The sequence below is a fragment of the Metopolophium dirhodum genome, chromosome 1, assembly GCF_019925205.1.
Source record: "Metopolophium dirhodum isolate CAU chromosome 1, ASM1992520v1, whole genome shotgun sequence".
Classification (NCBI taxonomy): Eukaryota; Metazoa; Arthropoda; class Insecta; order Hemiptera; family Aphididae; genus Metopolophium; species Metopolophium dirhodum.
In genome coordinates this window covers 10808337-10835566 of record NC_083560.1, presented here as the reverse complement: position 1 = coordinate 10835566, position 27230 = coordinate 10808337, and the positions used below count along the sequence as shown (strand labels likewise).

General features: G+C 29.3%; 1 long non-coding RNA gene and 1 pseudogene across 1 annotated transcript; one reads left to right on the top strand and one right to left on the bottom strand.

The window, feature by feature from the left end:
- Positions 1-3433: 3433 nt before the first annotated feature.
- LOC132937373 (uncharacterized) lies at positions 3434-6019 on the top strand. Its single transcript, XR_009663664.1, has 7 exons — positions 3434-3487; positions 4269-4397; positions 4465-4542; positions 4751-4831; positions 4903-5407; positions 5478-5591; positions 5661-6019. It is a non-coding gene; the product is annotated as an uncharacterized LOC132937373 (long non-coding RNA).
- A 1544-nt stretch (positions 6020-7563) lies between these two features.
- LOC132932517 (cholesterol 7-desaturase nvd-like) lies at positions 7564-23989 on the bottom strand (annotated as a pseudogene).
- Positions 23990-27230: the final 3241 nt, after the last annotated feature.

The following is a 27230-nucleotide window of genomic DNA, read 5'->3' as shown; positions in this document are numbered from 1 at the left end:
GTATCTTTTTTGTAAGGAACGTAAATATAGTTGGATGACAGGTAAAAATTTAAAATTTATAGGTGTTTTCAAATACATTGGGCAAAACAGTTCTTTTAGCATTTTCTATACACCATACAATTTTTAAAACAATTTTATTCTTTTGAGCTAACTATAGGAGATAAGACATTTTAATGGAATCACATTAAAATTATAAGTTATCTTTGTTTACTGTCATTTTCACAAATCCCATACCTAATTGATAATGTAACGAGCTGTGACTACGTATTTAATAATAATAATGATATATTCAATAATAGACATAAATGCTGCAGGGAGCACGTAATTCCGGGCGGGATACATCGATAAAACTAATAGTAGTAATATCAGTAATCCCGGAAAGCCTACATCGATAGGAGTACAGGACTAATAGTAATAACATCAACGGTACCGCACAACACGTGATAAGTATATGCACGCATTATCCATATTCTAGGAAAAACGAATAATTTAATAAGCGTAAAAGATCATGACTTTGTACAAAATATATACTCCTAAAATAATAAAAATAATAATTATACGAATGACGTCTAAAGGTGACCTCAGGAGTACGCAGAGATATACTGTTTTTATACTAAAATGCCATAGGAGGGAGCTATTAGGAATAACCGACGAAGTACGTCGATGGACAAGTGTCCATCAGACGAGCACCAGCAGAGAAACCACTAAGTCAATTATTAAGTCACATCTCGTTTACCAAAGTTATTAGTTAATTATTTTGGACTTAGAATATTTACGTTAAAATACAAATAAATATACATAACTCATACATTCAACTTCTTAATTATTTCAAAATACTTCCATTATTGAGCTGAAGTAGTTGGTACGTTACAATAATAATGTTGATAATATACGGTTATCAACTACATTTATTTTTTGAAACAAAAAATTGTTTTAGAACTCATCACTATTAATTTTATTGATATGACAATTGAACTGTATTTTGGGACATTGTGAGTAAGTGGCAACTTGATACAAAATTAAGTTCTATTGTAGTGTGCAATCATGTGAACAATATGAACATCTAAACTTTCATATAACTAATTAGTTGTACACCTTAATTATTGGTACTGGTTAATTATATTATATTTGGACTGTTTATTTTATAAAAAATAGCTGATCCTGCTGGCAATTCGTTGCCCGTTAAATGTACCTATTCTATATGACTCAAACTTCGTTCAATTTGTTATTTAATATTCGATGTATGGTGTATGGTGTTCAAAATGTATCTTAACTTTTCTGTTGTCCGCAGCGGTATATTATCAGGTAGGCTAAATTATAATTTATAAACTATAATTCCACCTACGAAGGATTAATTTAATCAATTAATACAAAAGCCTAACGCAACCATACTAAAATCCGATGAATAAAAAAAAAACAAATTTAACACTTTTTAAATTAGCCCATCTTCTTCCCAGAGGTCTAATCTACACACATTTTTGTTTAGTTAATATAATTGTTTAGTAAATGTAATATCATAATATCATATTTATTTATAACTTATATCTCTCAGGTCCATCGTCCATCTGTTGTTGTTTAGTAGATGTGACTTACACTTAACGGTTGTTTTCATGCAATGGTTATTACTAGATTTCAATGTTAATAGTAAAATTAAATCTTAATTAATAAATACTCTGTTCAAAAATTTAAACATTTACTTTCCAAATACCTACTAATAACAGTGTCTCATATTTTTTCATTATAATGTTTTTAGAGTTTACACACATATTTTGCATGAGTCTTGTTCTAAACAATTGTATCAAAAGCCACATTCAGCTGTTATCACACCTATCATTTGTGATATTGTAACTATTGTACAAGATTTTTTGACAAAACTGGCTTCACCTGTCAGAATGGTTGGCATGAGCATATAATGATATATTATAAAGAAGATGTTGCTGATAGGCTGTTTTTAAAAAATCGGGGTGTCCTACATACATACATACATACATACAAAGTATGTACATTTATTGATCAAAGTAATATTAACTATCAAATTTTATTAAATTTGTAAATTATAGGTTTACTTTTTGTCAAACACGTTCCCATTCATGGAATTTACTTCTCAAGAAGAAAAGACAAACTTCTTTGGAAGAAGGCTAAGCAAACACCAATTACCTTCAATTGCACTCTGAATCGTATTTGTGAATAAAATTATTTGTCAAAGACTTATTTATAATTATAAGAAAACTTTATTTTTAAATTCATACTTTTTGTGTTTATAGTTATTGTTATTTAAATTATTTTGGAATTCCTCACTGGTGATCTGATTGTTGTGTATAGAGGCGGTTTCCAGATTTTACTTCAGCTGCAGCATAGATGGCTAATTTCTAGAGAAGTAAAATACATTTTAGTAATTCACAGAAACATTGGTACTACTCTGAGCACAACTAGTAAATTATATCTAAGAGGTAAAATTAATTTAACATAATTCATGATTTTCTGTTGTATTTATATATTTTTTACAACTCGACATTTTCAGAATATTGGGTATCTCCAACGATGAGGTTGAAGAAAATGAACAGACAAATAAAGGATTTGGAGACATATAGTTGATGAATTTAATTCTTAGAAACTTAATAATGTCTAATTCACATACACTTATGTAAGTATATCACTCTAGTATCCAATTTTAAATGTTTGCCAAAACCGAAAGTTACTTAATAGATAATCGTTTTTAGTTCATTCAGTGGATTATACTTATATTTTCCAAACTGAAATATACGATGCACCACATACAAGCAACTAGGAAGTCGATCAAATATCCTGACAATTTTTCAGACGTTGACTTTCATGAAGATAATTCTACCGACTTCTATGAAGCCATACAATATTGGAGCGAATTATGAAACTTAAGGGTAAGAATATTGTTAATAGGTTTTTATTTTAAAGCTATTTTAGTGTGCTTTAAACTCTCATACCTACCAGTTCACGAGATAATTGATATTATATAAAATAGACATTGTATAATATCAATAACTGTGTGAGTGGACATATATTTGGATATAGAAAAGCCTCAGCCTGTTTAGTCAAAATAAATTGATAAATAAATAATTATTTATTAATATCTTAATATATTCATAACTTGTTTCAAAAATAAAATACAAATAAGTGCTTAGTGGTTCTCTATAAGGTTCCTTAAAAAATATTTTTGTCTTTAAGTTTGATTATAATATCATGTCATATCACCTATAATATTAAAACTAACAATACAAAATTGGATCTACTGTACTCACATTTTCATGTTGCTTGTTATTCAAAGAGAGAAAACAAATGATGCATTGACATATTTTTTAACAAAGTTTTAATTTTTTAGGCAATACAATTTTGCTGAGCAAGAACCCAATTTAAATAACACAGATGATGGCCTCAACATATCTAAATTGCAAAGAAACACGTAACTAGTTTGATCATTTTTGTAAGGAACGTATATATAGTTGGATGACAGGTAAAAATTGAAAATTCATAGGTGTTTTTAAATACATTGGGTATAAAACAGTTCTTTTAGCATTTTCTATACACCATACAATTTTATTCTTTTGAGCTAACTATAGAAGATAAGATATTTTAATGAAATCTCATTAAAAGTATAAGTTTTTTTTGTTTACTGTCATTTTAACGAATTCCATACCTAATTGATAATAATGTTGATAATATATCAACTGCATTTATTTTTAGAAACAAAAAATTATTTTAGAACTTGTAACTATTGATCTGTTTGTTATGACAATTGAACCGTATTTTGGGACATTGCCAGTAAGTGGCAACTTGATACAAAATAAAGTTCTATTGAAGTGTGCAATCATGTGAACAATATGAACATCTAAACTTTCATATAGATACAAACTATTAAGTTGTACACCTTAATTATTGGTACAGGTTAATATGAATTGTTTATTTCATTCATTTATTATCATTCAGGTCCATCGTCTATGTATTGTTGTTTAGTAGATGTGACTTACACTTAACGGTTGTTTTCATGCAATGGTTATTACTAGATTTCAATGTTAATAGTAAAATTAAATCTTAATTAATAAATACTCTGTTCAAAAATTTAAACATTTACTTTCCAAATACCTACTAATAACAGTGTCTCATATTTTTTCATTATAATGTTTTTAGAGTTTACACACATATTTTGCATGTGTCTTGTTCTAATCAATTGTATCAAAAACCACATTCAGCTGTTATCACACCTATCATTTGTAATATTGTAACTATTGTACTAGATTTTTTGTCAAACCTGGCTTCACCTGTCAGAGTGGTTGGCATGAGCATATAATGATATATGATAAAGAAGATGTTGCTGATAAAGATGTGGCTTTTAAAAAAATCGAGGTGTCCTACATGCATACAAAGTATGAATATTAATTATTGATCATGTCAATATGAAATATCAAATTTTATTAAATATGTAAATTATAGATTTACTGGTCGTCAAACCTGTTCCCATTCATGGAACTTACTTTTCAACAAGGAAAGACAAACTTCTTTGGAAGAAGAGTAAGTGAACACCAATTACCTTCAGTTGAACTCTGAATCATCTTTGTGAATAAAACTATTTGACAAAGACTCATTTCTAATTACAAGAAAACTTTATTTTTAAATTTTATAATTAGAGAAAAAAGTATTTAAAATCTTTAATAATTATACTATCATAGTTTTCATACTTGTCGTATTTATAGTTTAATTGTAATTTAAATTATTTTAGAACTTCTCACTGGTGATGTGCATGGGAGGTCCCCAGATTTTACTTCAGGTGCAGCATAGACTAATAAATTATATCCAAGAGGTAAAATTAACTTAACATAATTCATGAATTTCTGTTGTATTTATATATTTTATACAATTTGACATTTTCAGAAAATAATGTTTCTCCAACGATGAGTTAGAAGAAAATGAACAGACTTATAAAGAATTTGGTATCACCAACCGCAGCAAGGGGACCATAGATATACACTTCCTGTATTGTGGTGATAACCTAACTTAACCACAACAACATAATATTATTTTATTTTTCACCGACATTTGAATCATTCGATTAGATATTTAAAATTTGAACAGAATTACCGACTACATTCGTATAGAGTTGTAATCATATGTCTTCGAACAAAATCATCATTCATAAGTGTATTCTTTTTAGTAAAACATCCAATATATCGCTTTGTCACATTACCTTCATTTTCATTTTCATTTTTAGTTGTACTGTTTATATTTCTTAATAATATATGGTCAGTCTAATTTGCTAATTTGTTCACAAATATAGATTTCCAAAAAACGAAAATAGTAGGAAATAATGGCGGTAATCATTTTTACAGCAACACTGGTAGTACTGCTCTTAGCACGACTAGTAAATCTTATCTAAGAAGTAAAATTAATTTAACATTATCATGCATTTCTGTTGTGTTTATATAATTTTTATAACTTGACATTTTCAGAATATTGTGTTTTTCCGACGATGTGTAAAGGATATGGAGACCTTGCAGTTGATGATTTTAATTCACCCAGAAAAGCCTTAGATACTTAATAATGTCTAATTCACACACACTTATGTAAGTTTATCACTCGAGTATCCAATTTTAAATTTGTGATATTGTAACTATTGGATATGTAAATTATAGGTTTACTGGTCGTCAAACCCGTTCCCATTTATGGAATTTACTTCTCAACAAGAAAAGACAAACTTCTTTGGAAGAAGGCTAAGCAAACACCAATTACCTTCAATTGCACTCTGAATCATCTTTTTGAATAAAACTATATGTCTAAGACTTATTTATAATTATAAGAAAACTTTATTTTTAAATTTTATAGTTACAGAAAAAAGTATTTAAAATCTTTATTAGTTATACCATCATAGTTTTCATACTTGTCGTATTTATAGCTTAATTGTAATTCAAAATTTAGAGATATATGACTAATGTGCTGTAATTTATTGTTATACTTGTAGTAGTTTTTTGTACATACTAAATAAGAAATTTTAAGTGAGTGAGAAGAAATAAATTTGAATATAATACAAGATATGACTGTAGTCATCTATGGATATCAAAAAACTTTAAAAGTAATCTTATGATCAATATGTTGCTTTAAACTTTTTAACTTAAGTTTTAAGTTTTTTATTTACATTTTATTATGATTAGAGCGCAAATTTGTATGCTTTTACATATTTGTTCTGGGTGATAGTATGATATGCTGAGTGAGCACAGAATTTTTTCATGACCATAACGATTTGAACTGTGAACTTTTGGGCTGCATATTTCGACAACTAACTCATTTGTTTGTATTGTAAATCAATTTTGTATTGCTTTTATGCAATTGTTTCAGTTGTGGAATTTTAATTTTGAATATGTTTATTGTTGACTTGTTTCGAACTGTTTACAGATATACTCAGTTTCCAACTTTTCTCCGCTCAGAATTGTTTTTCTTATACAATGATATTATATCATTGAATTCAAATTTAACACCATTCGTTATGGTGACTGACTTGTAATCTACTGTATAGAAGAGTGACAGCTACTTGCCCACCTTTTAATTTAATATTATTTTTTTCCTACAGGGTTGGCACTTGCCTCTAAATATTATGTCATATTGTTGTAAACACAATGTTTGCCTATGTTAATCTTCGCAAACGTTGAGTGATATTAATTATGCCACGAGAAAAACCATCAACAAATTACGAAAGACCGCTAAAAATGGAATTTTAATTTCTTGCGTTTTGTTTATCACCATAGAAACAAATAAAATATAAATAAAATATAAATAAAAATAAATATTAATTAACTAACAGGCTATAATAAATAATAATAATATCAAATATCCAGACTGACAAACCGTCACCGCTCAGAATCGTTTTTCTTATACAATGATATTTTATCATTGAATTCTAGTTAAATACAATCCATTATACATTGACCCACTTTTAACCTACTGTACAGCAGAGCGACATCCGCTTACCCACTTTTTAGTTTTTATTTTCATAGAAATAAAATATGCTATGGAATATATAGTTCAAAAGCAATTGACAGGAAAATAAAATATAATATAATTTTATTGGTATTGTAATTTGTAATGATTAATTTAATATTAGTCAAATTGGTTTAGTAAAATTATACTGTCTATACTCTAAAGCAGGGCTAAAATTGTGTGTAGTACGACCAGTGTTCGGGACTTCAGGACTTTGGGAGTAATGCGCTAGTAATATTGTAGCTAATTGTTTTAAAACTGATTAGATTGATTCTTTTAAATGAACACCATCTTAAGTGTTTGGAAGTTCTGACACCATTATTAGAAAATTTAGATGACAATGAGAGTATTAACATGGCTAAAAAAGGTAACATAACCTTTCAAGTGATAAATATTATATTATGTATATTTAAATATTTCCATTATATAATAATTTTTTTTTTCATTTGACAAAATTTTTAAAGTGAAAGTTATTATTATAATTTTATACCTATAATACTATATTATATAATATGTATTTAGTAATACTTTTCAGTTATGTTAAATCAAAATTAATATATTAATTTACCAATCCATTGTTTCCTCTCTGTTACTAAATTGTATACTATTGGCACTATAAAATTGTTTGTACCATTTTCTATGTGCCAAGAGTGTTGATTCTTGTTCTGAAACTAAAGGCTTTTCAATGTAACTCTTGTGGTTCCAAATGACTACATCTCTATCGAACTGTAACAACACAAAATACATAATAATTTAGTATTCATTAGTGAAAATTATAAAACAATAGTAATTAACACTAAACTGACTAAACCAACCATCGGAGCTTTCATAAATAAAACTATTGAAGCATACAGTGACAAATACACTGGACAGTAGATACGATGTACAACTTTTTGAATCAATGGCTCGACTGGTGTGACAACTTGTACCAATTTTATGGGCCCAAAACTGGTTTTAAAATTTAAAATCACTAATCCAGGACCAATCTATAAGGCAATAACAATTTATACTTCAATATTTTAGTATTGCCATTGTACATTTTTTTTCAAGCGCAAAACAAATATGTGTATTACTGAAATAAATAAACAATAAACATGTTGTGTATTATAGATGTACAAATGTAATAAACATATTAATATAATACCATAACTGGTCAAGCACGCCCGCAAATAAGTTGCTCATTGGATGAAAAATACTTTTCCCTAACCATCTTTATGATGAATTTTTAAAAATATAAGGATTCATAATTTTTATTGATTACCTAATAATTAGATACTTACCTACATAATGGTCAATATATAAATTGGTTATTAATTATTTGGAAAAATATACCATTTATTGAATTAGCCCTAATTTTATTGACACCTACATTAGTTGAATTTTTTATATTATATCTAAATAGAACTTTAAAGTTACAAAACAATTCATAGTGTTAGGTTTATACGACGTGTACAATAATAATTATACTATCATAATATTTTATTTTTGTACAGAATATACAACAATATATTATTATAATGAGTGGATCAAACATACCTACCCACAATAATGTACCACAGTTGAGAGGCCTCGCTACTGCCGTTAATTTTAGATCAAAATACCTTAGGTTTTAACAAATTTGAAGTTAGTTTACATTGTCCGATTTTTGTTCTGAAAAACACGATCTTCACGAACTTTACAATTATTATAATAACGTTATATTTGACAAAAAACGATTGAAATTTGTGAACGTAATTATAACGGAAAGCGTTGTTTAAAATAAATAAAATCCGCAAAACAAAACATAACGAATAAAAAAATATATAAATCTTTAAACAAAACATAACACAAAACGTAATTTAATATTTATAAATTCTATCATACGATTCAGTCTTGTAAAGTACCTATTCGAATAAAAGTATTTGAATGCTTTTTTTGTATTCTTAATACTTTTATTTGTATTTTTTTTTTCATTATAAAATACTTTTTTCCGATCCAGAAAAATAGTTTTAAATTTGTGACAAGACATATTATAAATCATGAGCATTAATTTTATTGTTTGAACGAGATATAATATTGGCCAATGATATGATTATTTTTATAAACATCGATGTGTTGTATCCCGTATGGGCCGTATCATAATATGTGGTCAAAATTTATAAATAATTTATGATTACGATGTATTTTTAATTATTAACTAATAAATGTTAATTACCAACCATTCAAAAGCTGACAATAAATAGTTGTGAAAAAAAGTGTTCAAATAGTATTCGAATACGTGTTCTGATTTTCTGAATACCTTAATATTCTCATCAGTGTCGACCTGGTCCAGACGGCTAGGAGGCGATCGCCTCCGAGGCCCTAACCCGTATTTTTTCAAGAAATAAATTAAACTATTTAACAAAACTTACCTACTATATACCAGTGGTATGAATTTGGATCCATTGAATAATAATTTTATAATAATAATATAATATACATTTTAGAATCTGAGCGGAGCGAGGAATGTAATGGTTTTACAATGATGTTTATTTCTTTTTCTTTTTTATTCTGTAAAAATTTTTCTCCCTCTGAACTTGCTCAAAAGTATCAAATATAGCATCTTTTCTGAAAGGTAATGTTCTTGAGCTGGTACTTTAAAGAGGTCATTTTTCGATTTTCGAAACGCTACTCGAAATAAAAGCGGGTAAATAGAAAAAAACGTACGATTTCATGATTTTATAATATTAAATAATTACGGACGACGTTTTCTACCAGAAATATTGATTCAAATGAAAAATGACAAGAGATATTTTTTTTTGTATTTTGGATTTTGTTCCTTACGGTTTAAAGTTTGGAAAATTTTGCGCTATTTATAGACATTTTAATTTTGGGAGTTTTTTTTGTTGTAATTCGGTTAAAAACATTCGTAAAAACTTGAAACTTGGGTTTTTTACTTATATTAGCCTTACCTAGAAATGGTAAAATTTTCAAAACATTTGAGCAACTTGTGAACTTTTTCTTTTATTTAAATTTTTTTTCATTTTTATGATATTTCCTAATTATAATTATATAAATTACCTATTTATATAAATCGTTCTTAGGTTTATACGACGTGTACAATAATAATTATACTATCATAATAATATAATCATAATTCTAGCTAAACTAGAATTATGCCCCACGGCCTATTATTGTTTGTTCCCGGGCCGTAAACTGTATAAAAATAAAATATTATAATAAATATCAAATATCATAATTAAACAGCCGACGCGGCGGCATGCGATAACGAGCTTTATAATCTGCATATTACATAACAATAATTTACAATAAACATTTAATACAAATTATAACAATAACGACTGTATGTGCGTGTGCGAGGCGGTCGGTCGGTGGGTACTCACATTGTCGCGGCGACGACAACACCAATATTATTTTTATTTTTTTTTTATTGTGACAAATGCCTCGGCAACTATGGGCCAATGGCCCATTGGCTACAAAAAAAATTACTTTTTATATTAATAATAGATAAGTTACATTAAATATGGTAGGTACATTATACTTATAATATATATTAAATTTCGTTATGAAGTTCAGTATCCCTTACGAATTTGAGAACGTTGGTTAGGGTATCGATGTTGAGGTTTTCAGCGAGATGGTAAGTAAGATTGAATTTTTGACGTTGTAATTCGTACTTTCTGCAGTCGGTGAGGATGTGTTTAACTGTCATGGGATCGTTGCAAGTCGGGCACATGGGTGGGTCTTCTTTCTTCATTAGGAAGGCGTGGGTTAATCCAGTGTGGCCTATTCTGAGCCTATTGATAACTACTTCTTCTTTTCTGGTGAGTGTGTTGTTTGGCCAAGGGAGAATGTGGTTTTTAATTTCATTCAATTTGGCGTTAGAAGTTTTCCATTGGTTTTGCCAGATATTGAGAATTATTTTTTTAATTATTTGTTTGATGTCGGTTATTGAATAAACTTGGCATGGGGTTTCATTTTGTGACACAGTAGCCTCTTTGGCAAGTGCATCAGCTCTTTCATTTCCTACACCAATATATTATTATAATGATCAAACATACCTACCCATATTAATGTAAAATTAATTTTGTATGGCATGGAATCATAGATATACATTAATTTTTTTTTTGCATATTTAAGGATTTTTATTGAATCAATGCTTACTTCGGTAAACTAATAAAAAAATCAATAAATGTACCTTTTTTAAATCAGAAAAACTAAAACTAAAAACTAAATTATATAATATTATATCGGTAGGCATTGTTGGTTTTACCGCTAACTTATACGAGAAAATACGAAACATGTAGTTTTTAATAACTTTATATCTTTACTGTTGTCTATTATGCATTGATGATTTGATTATGTCCATACACACGTACAGTTAATGATAATTTATAACACATCACACACATGTTATATACCCACTTGATTGTACAATTTTTTACTACACTTACATTTTTACATTATTTTACAATAATATTTTTAGTATTAAATATGTATATTCATTATCCACATAACAAGTACCTAGGTATAAAAATATAGGTACTAATATATTATGTACCTATCTAATATCTATGCATATTATATTAATAGCCAATGGGTTTAGACTATTATTAGTGTTAATAGGTAACAACTTACCAGTTTTCAGTAATTAAGTCAGGGCAAGATGTTGAGGCTTTTAAGGTAAAGGCGGTTCTCTTAGCATTTTTCTTTATGAATGTTATTTAAATTGTTTCTGTTATTGAATTGTGTATAAATAAGGAATGTATATGGGGTCAAGTGTATAGTTATTGGTACTATTCAATCTTATTATCAGAAAATAACTTAATTATCAAATCTTTTAGCGATTACAAATATGGATAGGTACCTATTTATATCAAAAACTAGAACATGCGTAGAAACACCCATGTTCGATTAATTATAACAAAGGTATTTCATTTTTAAATTACAGCGTTATTGGCACCTGTTTACCACTTAAATAAATTATACAAAAAATATTACTTGTTTTTAAGGTTGGTCGAGACCTTCCAATCATTGCTATTAGTTATTATCACAAATTTTTATTTTTTAAATTATCAAAATACTTAGAATGGTAATATACATAATTTTTACGAATACGTCGTATTTATAATGTAGTTTACACGATTAATATATACGAATCCCCGAACAAAAATCCGGCGAAAAAAAGTCCGACGGAATAAAAGTCTCAAATTTAATAATTATTAAATTAAGTCTAGATTTTGTAAAAGCAGTAATTTCAGCGGCTAATAATGTTTTTGGTTCAGAATTAGTTATTAGATGGTGTTTTCACCATATTTGCCAGAGTACATTTCGTAAGGTCCAGGAGTTAGGTTTACAAACAACGTATAATATGAATGATGACAAAATTAGTCATTTTTGTTCTATGACTGATGGTCTGGCATTCCTTCCCCTTGAACGGGTTTACGAGAAAATTTAGTTTTTAGAACAAACTATTATCCCTGTAGCGAATGAATTACTTCGATATCACATATTATGTAAAATGTAAATGGTTCGTATAAGAGAGTTGGTGCCGGTATGAATATAAATTAAAGAAAAACTAAACCTGTATTTCTACCAAAAACGTGGAATGTCTTTGAATCCACTTTAAATAATGATTTATGTTTGATTGGGAAACGGGAAATATCAGAATAGGTACATAATGTTTATAAATATAATGCTTTGTTACTCAATAATCGTTATCAAGTTTCTATTTGATTGATATTGCCAACTATTATCGAATTAGAATTACGATAGAGTTCTTTATTGATATAATATGTGATTATTTTATATCTGATCGAATACGAGAAATATCAAAAAGTAGTTGACCAGTGCCGTACATCGTACCAAATACCTACGTAGTGTTACATACAATTATTATAAATTGTTGGCCGAAATATAAAGTATTCAAGTATTTCAAGAGAAAAAAGTACAATGAAACACGGTGTAACGTGGTCGGGGGAACGACCAGTTAATTATAAGATATCCAGGGAGAATCGTAGGATTCTATAGATATAAATACCGTAGCCAGGGGCAGATATGTAGATATCAGGATCTTAAATATATTTAAATTACTAGACTTAAAATTTCGAATGGGCGGAATCAATAGTTGTTTTTAAAATTTTTAACTAATTTTAAAAACTGGCGGAATCGATCATGTCTTCGTAAATCTTGTACAATTTGCCTATAAAATATAAGATTATAAATAATGTCTATACTGTTCGTTTACCACGTACCTACGTAGTACGTACGTAAATAATATGATAATAATAATAAAATAGATGTGTATGTGTGTGTAGCGTCTCAAAGGAAGTGGACGGGGTCGCCGAGCCAGACCAGAGAGTGCTAGTGTGTGGGTGGGTGTGTAAATGTGTGTGTAATGTGATGTGTATATAATTAAAAGAAAATTGTAACACGTTTTAGGTAAAATGCGTTGCTGTATAATTCACAAATTTAATTTAATAATATTGATAATACACAATATAATATAATATATTATATTATGTTATATTATATTAATACCACAGCGGTACAAATGTATAAATTATAATTATAAACGGCGCTGGTTGTACCAAACTGATAATACAAACCGCGCCTGGCCCTTGCTGGACAGTACTTGGTTGCGGTCTAATCTACATATTATATAATAATTAATAATCTTAATAATAACTATGTGTGGTCGGTCGGTGGGTACATTGCTATTGTCGTGGCGGCGACAATTATATTAGTTTTTTACTATAGAATTAGGTATTAGAATTATTTTTTATTAAAGAATTATTAAAAAACATTTTATATACGAGTAAACAGTAAAAAAAAAATAAAAATATAAATAAAAAATTGAAATTCTAAAAGTTTTATTTTCTAAAACACAGTGATTCTAAAACTTGGAATGCTAAAACTCGGCATTCTAAAATATGATTTTCTAAAACCTGCCTCAATACCAGCTATAAAGGTACTAGCAAGGCTCGGCAAGTAAAACAGTTTTTTTAACTCAGTTAAGTTAAGTTGATATGCACCAATAACAAAGTTAAAATTTAATACAAACTTTTTGTTAACTTTTTATTAAGTTAAAAAAAAGTTAATTTGTTTATACAACGCTAGCGTACTTAAATTGTTTCCAACCCAAAACTAAATTAGACCACCATACTGTATACATTATAGAGGATTTCCATATAAGTTACATTCATACATACATATAATTTTTTTTAATTTAAACAATTCACGGTAAATATTATTTGACATGAATTAGTGAAATATAATAAATGAACTTAACTTACTTCTTAAAATGAAAAATCAATTCGTTAATTTAACTTTAATTAAAAAAGAAATTTAGTAAGTCAACAGTTAAGTTAATGGAAAGCCAAAAGTAACTAGTTAAGTTAAAAAGTTAAAATAAAATAAACTTTTAAACTTAACTTTAACTTTTTAAATTGTTAATGCCCAGCCTTGGGTACTAGGTAGTGGCGTGTACCTACCTGTTGCGCTTCCACGTCCATTTTGAAAACGATAAACTTGCCGAACACCACTAGCCCGTGATGAAGATCGAGTGTGGCCACGTGCCGGCCGCGGGAGCCATCCGCCCGCCACGCGGCCGTCCACTCGTGGACGCCGATCCACCTCCACAGCGACCGGTCGGCCTGCGCAGCGTACTGGCCACCGAGCGCCATGTGGCCGTGCAGCGCCGGCAGATGGGCCACGTCCGCTCCATTTTCCGGGATGTCTTGGATGTGCGCGTTCACGTAGTGTTCGCTGCGGCCGCGGTACGTCCACCCACGGCCTACCGCCTCGACGTCTCTGGCCGGCCGCCACGATGGCGCATCGTTCTCCGCGTGGTACCACACGAACACGAACCCGTTGGCTTCGCAACACTGCCAACTCTTCACCGACGCCGCCATCGACGACAATCCTGCGTACACATTGTAAGTTGTAACGATTCACAGATTACTGACTCGTCATTTACGTCACACTCGGTGAATTTACAGAATAGACAAGTAGTATACATTAATTGTATGTTCACAGTCTTTTTTTTTTCACCGCGGTAATTTCACAACGTTCAAGCGAGGATGTCCCACTTAAACACAATGATTTTACCGTAACAAAAATCACGGGGAGATTTCACACTCGCTATCTACCTGTTTGCCCCTCACTCAAAAATATTTACCGTGTACACACCAAATGTATTTTTTCCAACAAAACTTATTATAAAAACTGAAATAATAATTACTACATTCACATTTTTTCCATTTATATTGGATTCACTGTAATTTATCTAATTAATGGATGTCCGTATTTTTTTTAATTTATATACTTTTAAGTTATAAGCTAATCATTTTTTTATATTCAGTTACTAATGATCCGTCATTTAGTCAAAGTTGTGTCTTAATTTACTTTATTTTCTCAAAGTTTCATTAAATTGTTTTATAAATTATTTAATTTTTTCAAAAATGAATTTTCAAAAATCTCAAATAATTTTTAATTATTAGTTTATCGTATACGAAGTAATCCGACCGTGGTTCATCCCCCTTTGAACGTTGTGAAATTACCGCGGTGAAAAAAAAAAGACTGTGAACATACAAATGTATACTACTTAGACAGAACACAGAAACGTAGAGTACGAGCCTATACATTATTTTCATATTTTCAGTCAGTCGAGTTAGAATCACGAAGTAGAGACTATATCGGTCTGCGGTCATGTTAAATCATGATAAATCAATATTGCTTCAACCCATACTCCGATACTCCTGTGATCTTCAATAAACTACCCTCAACAACAGGTTTAATACATTGTATAATAACATAACTATTTTAGACATTTAATAAATAAATAAATTATTGTATACGTTGCTAAGTCGTATTCGATTGTGTTAGTTTATGAACGCAGGTCATAAGTTTCTAGGACCTGTAAAATATAACTTAGAAAACTATATTTATATTAGTCCAACAACCCGGTTCTCAAGACCGGTTCGTGTAGAAAGATTACCCAACCATATACTCATTTACTGGGCAGGATTAGGTATAATATCGACAATCGACAGCCACTTGGTTCATATAACCAAGGAGGCGTGTTGCACCATGCACGGGCAAGCGTTTTTGTTTTTCACAAGCATCGCAAATCCAAAGGGACCAAAAAATTCATGAAAATTTCGGAAAAAAACCCGTTTTTTCCCAGAGCAGGGGTCGGCAATAGGCGGCCTGCGGACCAAATCCAGCCCACCTAGGGAAAGTAACTGAACCACCAAACATTTTTTTTTAACGCAGGCTTTTTGCACATAATAGATATTTTTATTTATTTTTATGAAGTATTTAAAATGACGTTTTTAAAGAATAAATATCGTTAATTGGTAACGATATAACATTAATTGGTCTCCAATCTCCATCTTGAAAACACTACGTATTAGTTGTTCTCCAAGAGCAGGTACCAAATTAAAAAAAAACTGGCTGACATTATACCTATGTCCTGTTATATTAAATAATTTGCTTAAAACAGCTTGAACTGTATTTTTATCACAAAAATAAATACATTATTTATTAACTAGATGCTAAGTTTTAATTGGCTCTCGAAAACCCCTGGCCTAGAGAATATTAAAATAATAAATTTCCAAAAAAAAACCCAAGTTTTCGGAAAACTAAAAAAAAACCAAATTTTCGGAAATTTAAAAAGTTGTATTTACGCTTAAAAAATAAAATAATCCAAGTAAAAAAAAAAACATCTTAAAAAATTGATAAGAAAACCTGCCATTGTCATTCCACATTCACCAATACGGTTATCAATGTATCATTGTATTAAAATGTAAAATTAAACTATTAAAAATATTAATACAGATATTTAAATATTTGTTATAAAAATAACTTAGTTACATATCAAATGGTATTTATGTGGAAGAGTTGAAATCACTTGCATTTTTAAATGTTACATAATTAATATTACTTGTAAGTTGTAGATAAATATAGGCAGCGCACGATTGACAAATGAGTAATGACAATATTAATTATTAGGAAAATACGTAACAATATTTTAAATGAAACCAAATTTTCTCAATTTTTCCAAAAAAAAAAAACGGGAAAAATCCCGGGTTTTTTTCGGAAATTTTGATCCTTACAAATCCTAATAAATAAATGAGTAAATTATCCTTTTCGAGAACTTTTTTAACCTAACCTATCAGTAGGTACCTATAGTCAAACAACCTATCGATTCCTCCTTTCGCCAGTACCGAATTAACGTGTGGCCGCCCTGCAAGCTACCTACTCCTTAACTTTTTTAACCTAACCTAAAATAAATTACGTTTATTACATCCCTACATTTTTATCTTAGGTATGCCCATAAAATAATAATTATATAGTTGTTAATTTTTATCAAGGCTGGGCATTAACGAGTTTAATTACTTATTAACTTAACTTACTAGTTCGGTGTTTTAATTAACTTAACTTTAACTTACCTGATTTGCCTCTACATTAACTTAAAATCAACTCATATTTTTATTTATTTGCCTAATTAAGTTAATTTTGAGTATTCCTATTATCCAGAATAATATTTTGTTTATTACGGATTTTCAGTTAAAAAACCTAACCGCCTTGTAGAATCAACCAAATTTCATAATTTTTTTTTTAATTGCTAGAGGGAAATATTCTACAGCCTGCATCGATCTCTGTTTTTCTATATTTTATTCTCAAACTTAATAATATGTCTAAAAAAAATACAAGATAAAAAGCATTTTTTTACAATATTTTTTATACAATTATTTGAAATAAAATATAAAATCAAAGATGGATGCGGGTTGTAGGAAGTCTTCTTCTTTCAGATAAAAAAATAGTCATAAAAATCCGACAATTCTATAAAGCTTGAGAGTTATTCCCGTAAAGTAATTTTTTCGGTATAATACACCCTATTAACCCCTAAATAGTTATAGGGTAGTAGATTAGTGGAAGAGTCTTATAATTGAGGTGGAAACAAAAATATAAAATTGAATTTTCAATTTTTTTAGAATTGTGGAAACTTTGAAAAACTGGCACCGTGATCCTTAAAGATAAAAACTTGTATTAAGAAGTTACTTATAATTTATAAATATTAATATAGGGTTAACATTAGTCGCCCGTATGAAGACATCGATGCCACGCATTATATTCATAAATCATAATACCTATTCATTACACATTAGTTATTAATTATTTTTTTTTTTAGTAGAATAATGATTATCATTAGATAGTTTGAATAGCAATATACCTATTAATGATGATTACTATTCAGGTGATCATCAATTATTTTATTAAATAATACCTCTTTGTAAATTAAAAAAAAAACTTTGAAATTGCAATTTTTAGACTTAAAATTTCGAATTGGCTGAATCAATAGTTGTTTTTAAAATGTTTAACTAATTTTAAGTACTGGCGGAATCGATCATGTCTCTGTAAATCTTATACAATTTGCCTATAAAATATAAGATTATAAATAATGTCTATACTGTTCGTTTACCACGTACCTACGTAGTACGTACGTAAATAATAGTTGTATAGGTATGAAAAACTATTTATTGTTATCTGCATTGGCACAACTAGGGTGGTGCAAAAGAGTCTTTAGTACTCCCGAGTTCTAATTTAGCAACCCTTGTTTTTTTAGGTCTAACATTATTATAGTGAAATACCATCAATTTTATGTTTTTAAAATACGAAATATTTACCGAAAAAAAAATCAAAACTATTTGGGTCATCATGACATAACATTGTTAATTTGTTATAAATGATTACATATTCTTATAACTAATGGATGATTTGCATAACGATACATATTATGAAAAAATGGATTGCTTACGATTAATATTTAACCAATAAGTTACACTAGTTACAGTCACATTAAAAAGCTCTAAATAGATGGTAGGCTATGTATAACTGGTAGGTAACTCTCCAATCTCCATAAGTTTTATCGGTAAAATCATAATATTACATATTTATAAAAAGAGTATTTTAGGTGGGTATACATATAAATTTAATTTTTATACTTAATATGAAGTATGTTAAAATGTGTTTAAAAAAGTCTTCAAATACCTATTGACTATTATAGATTTATAACTTGTAAAATTATGTAATTTTGGTAATCGGGATTGTAGTGGGCTAACTCCCACTGCTCTGTGAGGCATTTTAAATTATGGAAATTATAGAGGTTTAGTTGCGACTATTATAATCTGTAAACGAATTTTTACCATTAGAACAATCGTTCAGAATGTTTACGCACTTCCCACTGGTACCGTCAAATGTCCATCCATGAAATGGACATTGAAGACAGTTTCCTCTAACTATTCCTCCAATAGCCATATTAGCACCCAGATGAGGACAGTAAGCATCTAATATATTGACGTCGCCGTTAGATGCACGAAACACTGCGAAATGTTCTCCTAAAATGAGTAAAATAAACATAATATTATACAAATACTTATAGTACCAATTATTATATTATTGTATAGTTACTAATGAAAGTATTTATAGTAGCTTGTAGCTACAACCTACGCTGCACCAGTGGTGGATCCAGGGGGGGGGGCAAGGGGCCTCACTCCCCCCAACCCAGACCTCTTAAACCGTCTCTACACGAATAATAGTGGCAATTCCTAATCCAACCATACTAAAAATAATAAAATTCCTTTAATAACCATTTCTTTTATATTTTTAAGAACACTTGAACTAGAACATTATATTGTAAATATGGCTTAGAAGCAGGGGCTGGAACTGTACCGAAATTGACCAGTTTTGAACCGAAACCGAGGGCATTGCATGTGTAGTACAATCTTACAAATACGCAGGGAAAGTTCTAGGTGGAGTCCAAAAACCCTTGTGCCCTAGCAAAAATAGTTTTACCTTCCTTTTGGCCCTCCTTAGAATTTGAGCAACACAGTTTCAAAATTCACGGTCTTGTAATAATTATATATTTTTAACTAGGAAACAACATCAAAGGCTACCAAAATTGATTGAAAGTTACAAAGAAAAAAAAGGTGGATAAGTGGATGTCGCTCTGCTGTACAGTAGGTTCCAACTGGGTCACTGTAATGGATGATTTGAATTCAATGATTATTATTGTATATGAAAAACGCTTCAGAGCGATGACGGTTTGTCAGTGTGGATATTTTATATTATATTTATATTTTTATTACTTATTACTAGGGCAGTGAAGTTGTTGCATTTGCATGTTTTTTGTAAATGCTTATATTTATTGCTGAGTGAGATTAAAATATGTTTCGTTTAACTCTTAATTTAAACAAAAAAAAATTATATTGCAATAAATGCAATTTTGGCGACTTTTTAATTTTACTGCAATTTTAACTATTTTTCATAATTTTATTTTTGTTTACATTTAAGATTATATAATTAAATATATAAAATAAAAACAAGTAAAGGTAGCAATGTGTAAATTTCTATATTTTTTGTAATACCTACTTATTTTATTAATATTTCTATAGAGCGATTATCGCATTAAGGTCTATAAGAAAACTTAAAAAAATCATTTTTTGTGCAATTCAATAATGTAAGCAATATTAATATTTATTTTTTATTATTATTATTTATTAATATGTTTGATTTTATTGTTTATAATTACATTTTTTCGATAAAATTTTTAATATATTTTAATGCAATAATGCAATCAATTTAGTGAGTTTTTTAATGCAACAACTTCACTGCCCTTCTTATTACTTATTATTAATACGATAGCTGGTAAGTTTAATTAATATTATAAAATTACAACAAAATAACTAAAATTGTTATTTTTGGTTACCTATTTAATATTATGTAATTTCCTACAAATTTGAATTTTTTATAGTTTTTTTTTTATAAAGTTATCTAACTTTATAAGGAATCTTGTATTACATTTTAAAACCTTAGATTTAGTAAGAAAAATTTTTAGGAATTTCCAACTCTAAATAATCTGCACATATACTATCATGATATTTACGCCTTCTGTCAAAATTTGAACTTTACATACTTACAAAAAAAATCGTGACTTTGAATTACAATATTTTTCAAACGTAATTGTAACAATGTATTAATAGCCATTTACCAAACAAATATAATATTTTGTATAGTTTATGGTGTATAGCAAATGCTAATCTAAATGTTCAGTGAGTATTTCATGTATCTACGGTCAAAGTTACACCAAGAACCAAAATCGATTTTGTCAAAACCCGATTTTGCGTATAAATTGCTGTTTTTCCCGGCGCTTTTGAAAACTATTAGGAATTTTAATTAGGCTTTATTTTATTACTTTAAATTTTGACCTCCCGAATGCACCAACTAGATTCACTTTCCCATATCGAACAAGATACTGTTGAAGAAAATCGAAGCAATTTTATTGCTCCAAACTGTATGACACACAAAAAAAAAACATAAAAAATCACACATCATTGTAAAATAAATCATTACGTTCATCGCTTCGTTTAGAATATTATAAAATAATTTTAAAATAAAAACAATGAATAATTTAAAATATAGTTTTTTAGAGACGTATAATATGGTGTTTTTAGTAACATTTACTTTATGTAAAATAACAGGAAAATTTTTTGTCCAATTTCTGCCTAGGTATACCCTGCTTTAGTCTATACTATCTATATATAGTGTGTAGATGCGTTTTAAATTAAATGTTACCGAAAATAGAACATTATAACTTACCTAGAGCCGTCACGTACTTGACTTGATTGACGATGGGTCGATCGGAGTCCAGGAGCGCAAACCATCCATTCGGATAGACTGGCGGCAACGTATCATGTGTAACTTATCCTTTGACGCCCATTGCTCTTGTGTGAGGTGCTGTTCGTAACCCACGTCAGCCAATTTCTTTTGTCAATAAAACAGAAGTAAGTTACTTAAATTATTTGGGTATTTAAAACATTTACAATATAGGTACATACATATTTTATAAATTTAAACTGTAGTAATATAAGCGATGTTCATTCGCCAATCAATCACGACGAATTGGAATCGTTTTCAGAGTGACAATATTACAATTTAATATTCTTATCATATTACAGTTGCAGTACCCTGCAGCAGTGGTATAACCATCCGGGGCCCGCACGCTTATTAGGGAGCTCAGAGTGCACACTTTTTTTTCTTTTAATTATATATTTTATATTACATTTTTTTTTTAAGATTTAAATCATACATTTTCATTTTCTTAAAATATGTTCTTAACATATTGTGTCTACAATTATAATTGTGTTGTAGCACGTATGAGTTTTACTAACGCAATGTGCATGCGTGGTGTAAGTAGGTACGGCGGCGGTCGGCGAGTGTATGAAATTTATGATTAGACACTGACACACTACATATATATATAAAATTTTAAAGAAAAACCCTAAGTATTTTTGCGTGTTTTTTACATGGTATTAAAAAGGTTGGGACACTTGAATAAGTTAAATTCCATTACTTTTTTGACGGTTTTGCACAAAATAATACGTATTAAATGGATACCTATACTTCTGTCACCTTGTTTGTCTTCAAGAAAAACAAGTAATAAACAGTGTAATAATATTTAAACAATGTATGAAATAATTTCAGCAAGCGGAGGAACCCACTTGAGATATCTCAGATACTTGTCCAGATGGAGGTGGGACGTTAAAAATATCACTCGCGGGCTCAAATGTTGAGGTTACGACACTGTAGGTTGCCATAGGTGGAACTACGGCCTAGTCTAATCACACCCCGTAATAATATATTGAGTAGTCAGTAGGTACCTACTTACTGGACTACTAGTACTACTATACGTCTATACAGGGGCGTATTTATTGGGGAGCTGAGGAGGCTGAATGGGGCTGATTTTAAGAAAATCTAAAATATATTTTCATGGTCCATCAAAGTTGCTGCTAGTCTTAAATTTTAAATTCGTATTTTTATTTTGTTAGCTTATCCTTTCGCTCATGGACAAAACTTTACCACGGGAGATATAATACTGGGAATCATAGATACTAATAATTAAAAACCTGTCGTTACCTGAATAAAGAATATATTATGCACAATATGACACAGATGTCAGATATAGATAATAATCTGTTTCTTATCTATATTATATCTGTGTGATATGGACACTTTCATAATTCTAGTCAGTAAACAGGTAACCATATTCAACGCGTAGGTTTAGCATTGTTAAATATTCATAGAAATATTTTTATATCTGACGATATGGGTTTAAACAAGTTTGCCAATAGTGGACGAGCCAGACGTTTAAAACTTATTATTTTAGTACATTGTATACATTGTGATTTGAATCATCAAATATATTTTTTATGTTTTACTGTATGACTATGATTATAAATTTTGTTCAGTCCCTCCCAAAATAAAATTCTGGAGATGCACCTGCGTCTATGCGCAATATATATTAATAAATATATAAATGGATATAATACACAATGCACTGCTCGCCCCCTCCCCCCACTAAGGTATACTATGCTGTTACAACACACGGTTGTGGTTAAGTATTTTAAATATTGAAATAAAACATAAAACTATAAACATTGTAGTATTATTTCAGTTTCACTATTGTCTCAGGATTGTATAAATTATAGTTTATTAATAATAAAATATGTTATTCTTACGCTTGACTGTATTCCATTAAATAATCATAATTTATTGTCAACATAGAATATTATATATTATATTACGATATACTTATATAATTATTACTTGAATTTTCATCCGTACCATTTATAAGACTACATGTCTGAATTGATCGGGAAAAGTGGCCCAGTGTTCCGCCTATGCTGGTTGCAGTTATATACTTATATATACCTACTACTTAAATTATATTATGCTATAGAAAATGTCTGTACGCAGTGTAATATTATCATTCTATATTTGTTTACCCTTTGTATGTCCAATGGTCTGATCAAAAATCGGTAACCGTACCACAGTCCCAATGATGCACCAACTTCTGCGATCACGTACTTGCAGAAGTCACTACAGCAGTAATCGTGCGCCAATTTAACCGACAAACAGACAGCCAAAAAAAAAACATCGATTTTTCCATGATTACCTATAAAGAATATTGTTGTAATATTTAAACGTCAATTATAATATTTCACTGCATTTGTATATTCAGATATTGTACGAAAAAATAACAGATACGCCGAAACCCACGCACAACACGCGTAAACCACCTGTGTTTACGAACTGAGGCCCCTGCAGGGGTTGTGGGTGGCATGAATGCGTTTAGGTAGATAGCTATAGGTAGGTAGGTAAAAGGTGTACCTCAATGTTATTTGACGCTTAACTTTTGTTTTTTTTTTTTTTTACATGAACGTTTTTCATTGGATTACATATTTTATCTTAAGAGAATATTTTACGTATTATTCATAATCGAGTAATGAATTGTACATTCAGACCATTCATGAAAAACAGAGTCGTTCAACTGTTCAAAACATAGCTATGCCACCAGAAACCAGTGTTTACAGCAGTTTTCACAACGTCAATGTGTATAACCAATTCCAAAAATTTTGATTTGTGCGCAATAAATTATCATATTATTAATAAAATATGTATTATGTTTTTTTTATCCTGTATACAAAATTTCTGGCAAAAGGAATGCTTCGATTTCAACACATAGTACATATAGTTTCAATTTATCTTTTAGCAAATTAGATCAAGATGGTACTTTAGAGAGGTCATATTTCGATTTTCTCAATAATTATTTAATGCCACGGGAAAAATAACCGACAAATTACGAAAAACCCGCTAAAAATGGGATTTTAATTTCTAACGCTTTGTTTATCCCCATAGCAACCAGCAACGAATAAAAAATAATTTATTAATTAAATAATAACATTATAAAAATCTATACTGACAAACCGTCTCCGCTCAGAATCGTTTTTGTTATACAATGATATTATAATTTCATTGAATTTAAGTTTAATACAATCCATTATACATTGAGCCACTTGTAACCTACTGTACAGCAGAGCGACATCCACTTACTCCCTTTTTTTATTAATTAAATAATAACATTATAAAAATCTATACTGACAAACCGTCTCCGTTCAGAATCGTTTTTGTTATACAATGATATTATAATATCATTGAATTTAAGTTTAATACAATCCATTATACATTGAGCCACTTGTAACCTACTGTACAGCAGAGCGACATCCACTTACTCCCTTTTTTTCTATATTATTATTATCATTAATATAATTATTTTTATACACATACACTAGCTATACATAACAAATGACAATATTTAATTATTCATTATTGTATATTCGAGATATAGTTCACATAAACTTTGATCAAAATTGTCATATTTTCGTGTATGGTGTTTTTCTACAATACTTATTCACTGATTTTTGATAGTACTGTATGATTTACTATACAGTATAAATTTAAACTTTTGATTTTTAGATGTAAATCTGAAACATTAAATTTTTTTTTTGTATTTCTTTAGGTAAGTTTACATTGTAATCACGTAGAGAAGATATAAATATTAAATATCTAACCATATATATATAAACGGACTTATCTGACTGACTGACTCATCATCGCCTATCAGAAAAGTTACTGTTGAAAAAAATCCAAGCACTTTTACTGTCCTAAAAGGTGATGACAGACACAAAAATAAAAAAAAACACACATTATTGTAAAATCAATACATTCATCGCTTCGCTCAGAATCTAATAATTAAAATTAAATGGCAAACACACTGGCTCGAAAAAACACTAAATTAAGGAAAATTAAAAACTTCATCTGTGGATATCCAAACTCCCTCAATTCGCTCTAACTGCAGTGTTGGGATTAGATAAGTACTTTTTTATCTAGATATAAAAAGATGATTTTTATTTTAATACCTACTATAAAATGTAACTTTTGAGAGTTCAGCTTAGATACTACTTAGGACTTCAATATTATATAAATACCGGCTATATGTTTAAATTAATATTAGTAGTGAACATTATTATTAATAGGACGTCGCACCCGCATGTGTCGTCTCCGTCTTTCACACGTACGACATGGCCTAGTTTCGATAGGGTGCTGTCATTTTTGATTTTAGAATGAATTGACCTATTATCAAAAATAACAGCATCCTATTGAAACTAGCGAACGAAAATTTGCTATAACGTACGTGTGTAAGACGGAGACAACACAGGCGGGTGCGACGCCCTCTTAATCAATACCTGACTAAGGTATAACTGAAAAAACATTTTCAAAATTAGGTATAAATATCAACAAAAAACTATTTTAAACAACTCGTCATAGTAAACTTTAATTATTACGAACCATTACAACAGTTTTAGTATGCATTTAAATCGTTTTTAGTAGATATACAATAATTATAATTATTGTTGTTATTATGTAAAGTAGGTACATCTAATATATTATAATATTGTATACTATGTACATTGCATAAGTATATATACTATACAATAAATAAAAGAACATTTTATTTTACGTTATGATCATGTCATAATGATAATATAATTAATATTATACACAGTTGACAGGTAATATACATTTTTTTATAAATATAATATTTATAACAATAATGATATAACAAAGATCAATATACTATTTATAAAATTATTTATAATATTTGTATGCGCTGGGTAGGGAACAATGATTAGCCCGTGGCCCGATCGCCGTGTACGTCGCGCGCAATACTCACACACCGACCGACCTTTGTTTTTGTGTGTATATGTGTTATAGCTCAGCTAGAATTGGTTGGGTTCGCCGCGCAAATACTAGTGAGCTATGTGGTGTGGTGATGTGTAAGTGTGTGTATATGTGAGAGTGTACTATAAGCTTAAAACTATTGGACGGAAGGTAACTATGAAATGGTAACACGGTTGCTGGTAAAATTTTGTTGTTGTATTGTACACAAATAATAATGAATTAAGGATACAAGAATATAACAAAAATCACAGCAACATGAAGGTATAAATATATAAGTGATAATATTATAGCCCTTCTGGCCCAACAAAATATAATAATAGTATGTGTCAGCTATTTGAGCTATGGCTAGTATATAGATAATAAATAATATTACTCACAATTTAGGCGGAGCACGGCTGGCCAGCTGCTCCTAGCCTATAAAAATGATACAGAGAATATCGAAAATACAAAATAATACACAGTAGTGCTTAGCACATACTAAAAACAATATAATTTTAAATAATATAAAAATGCGCACTTGCGCTCACAGATAATAATAAAATGCAGCGATTTGCGCTCTTATAACAGAATAATATTCGACTTTGAAAAATAATATAAAGGTCCGCTAC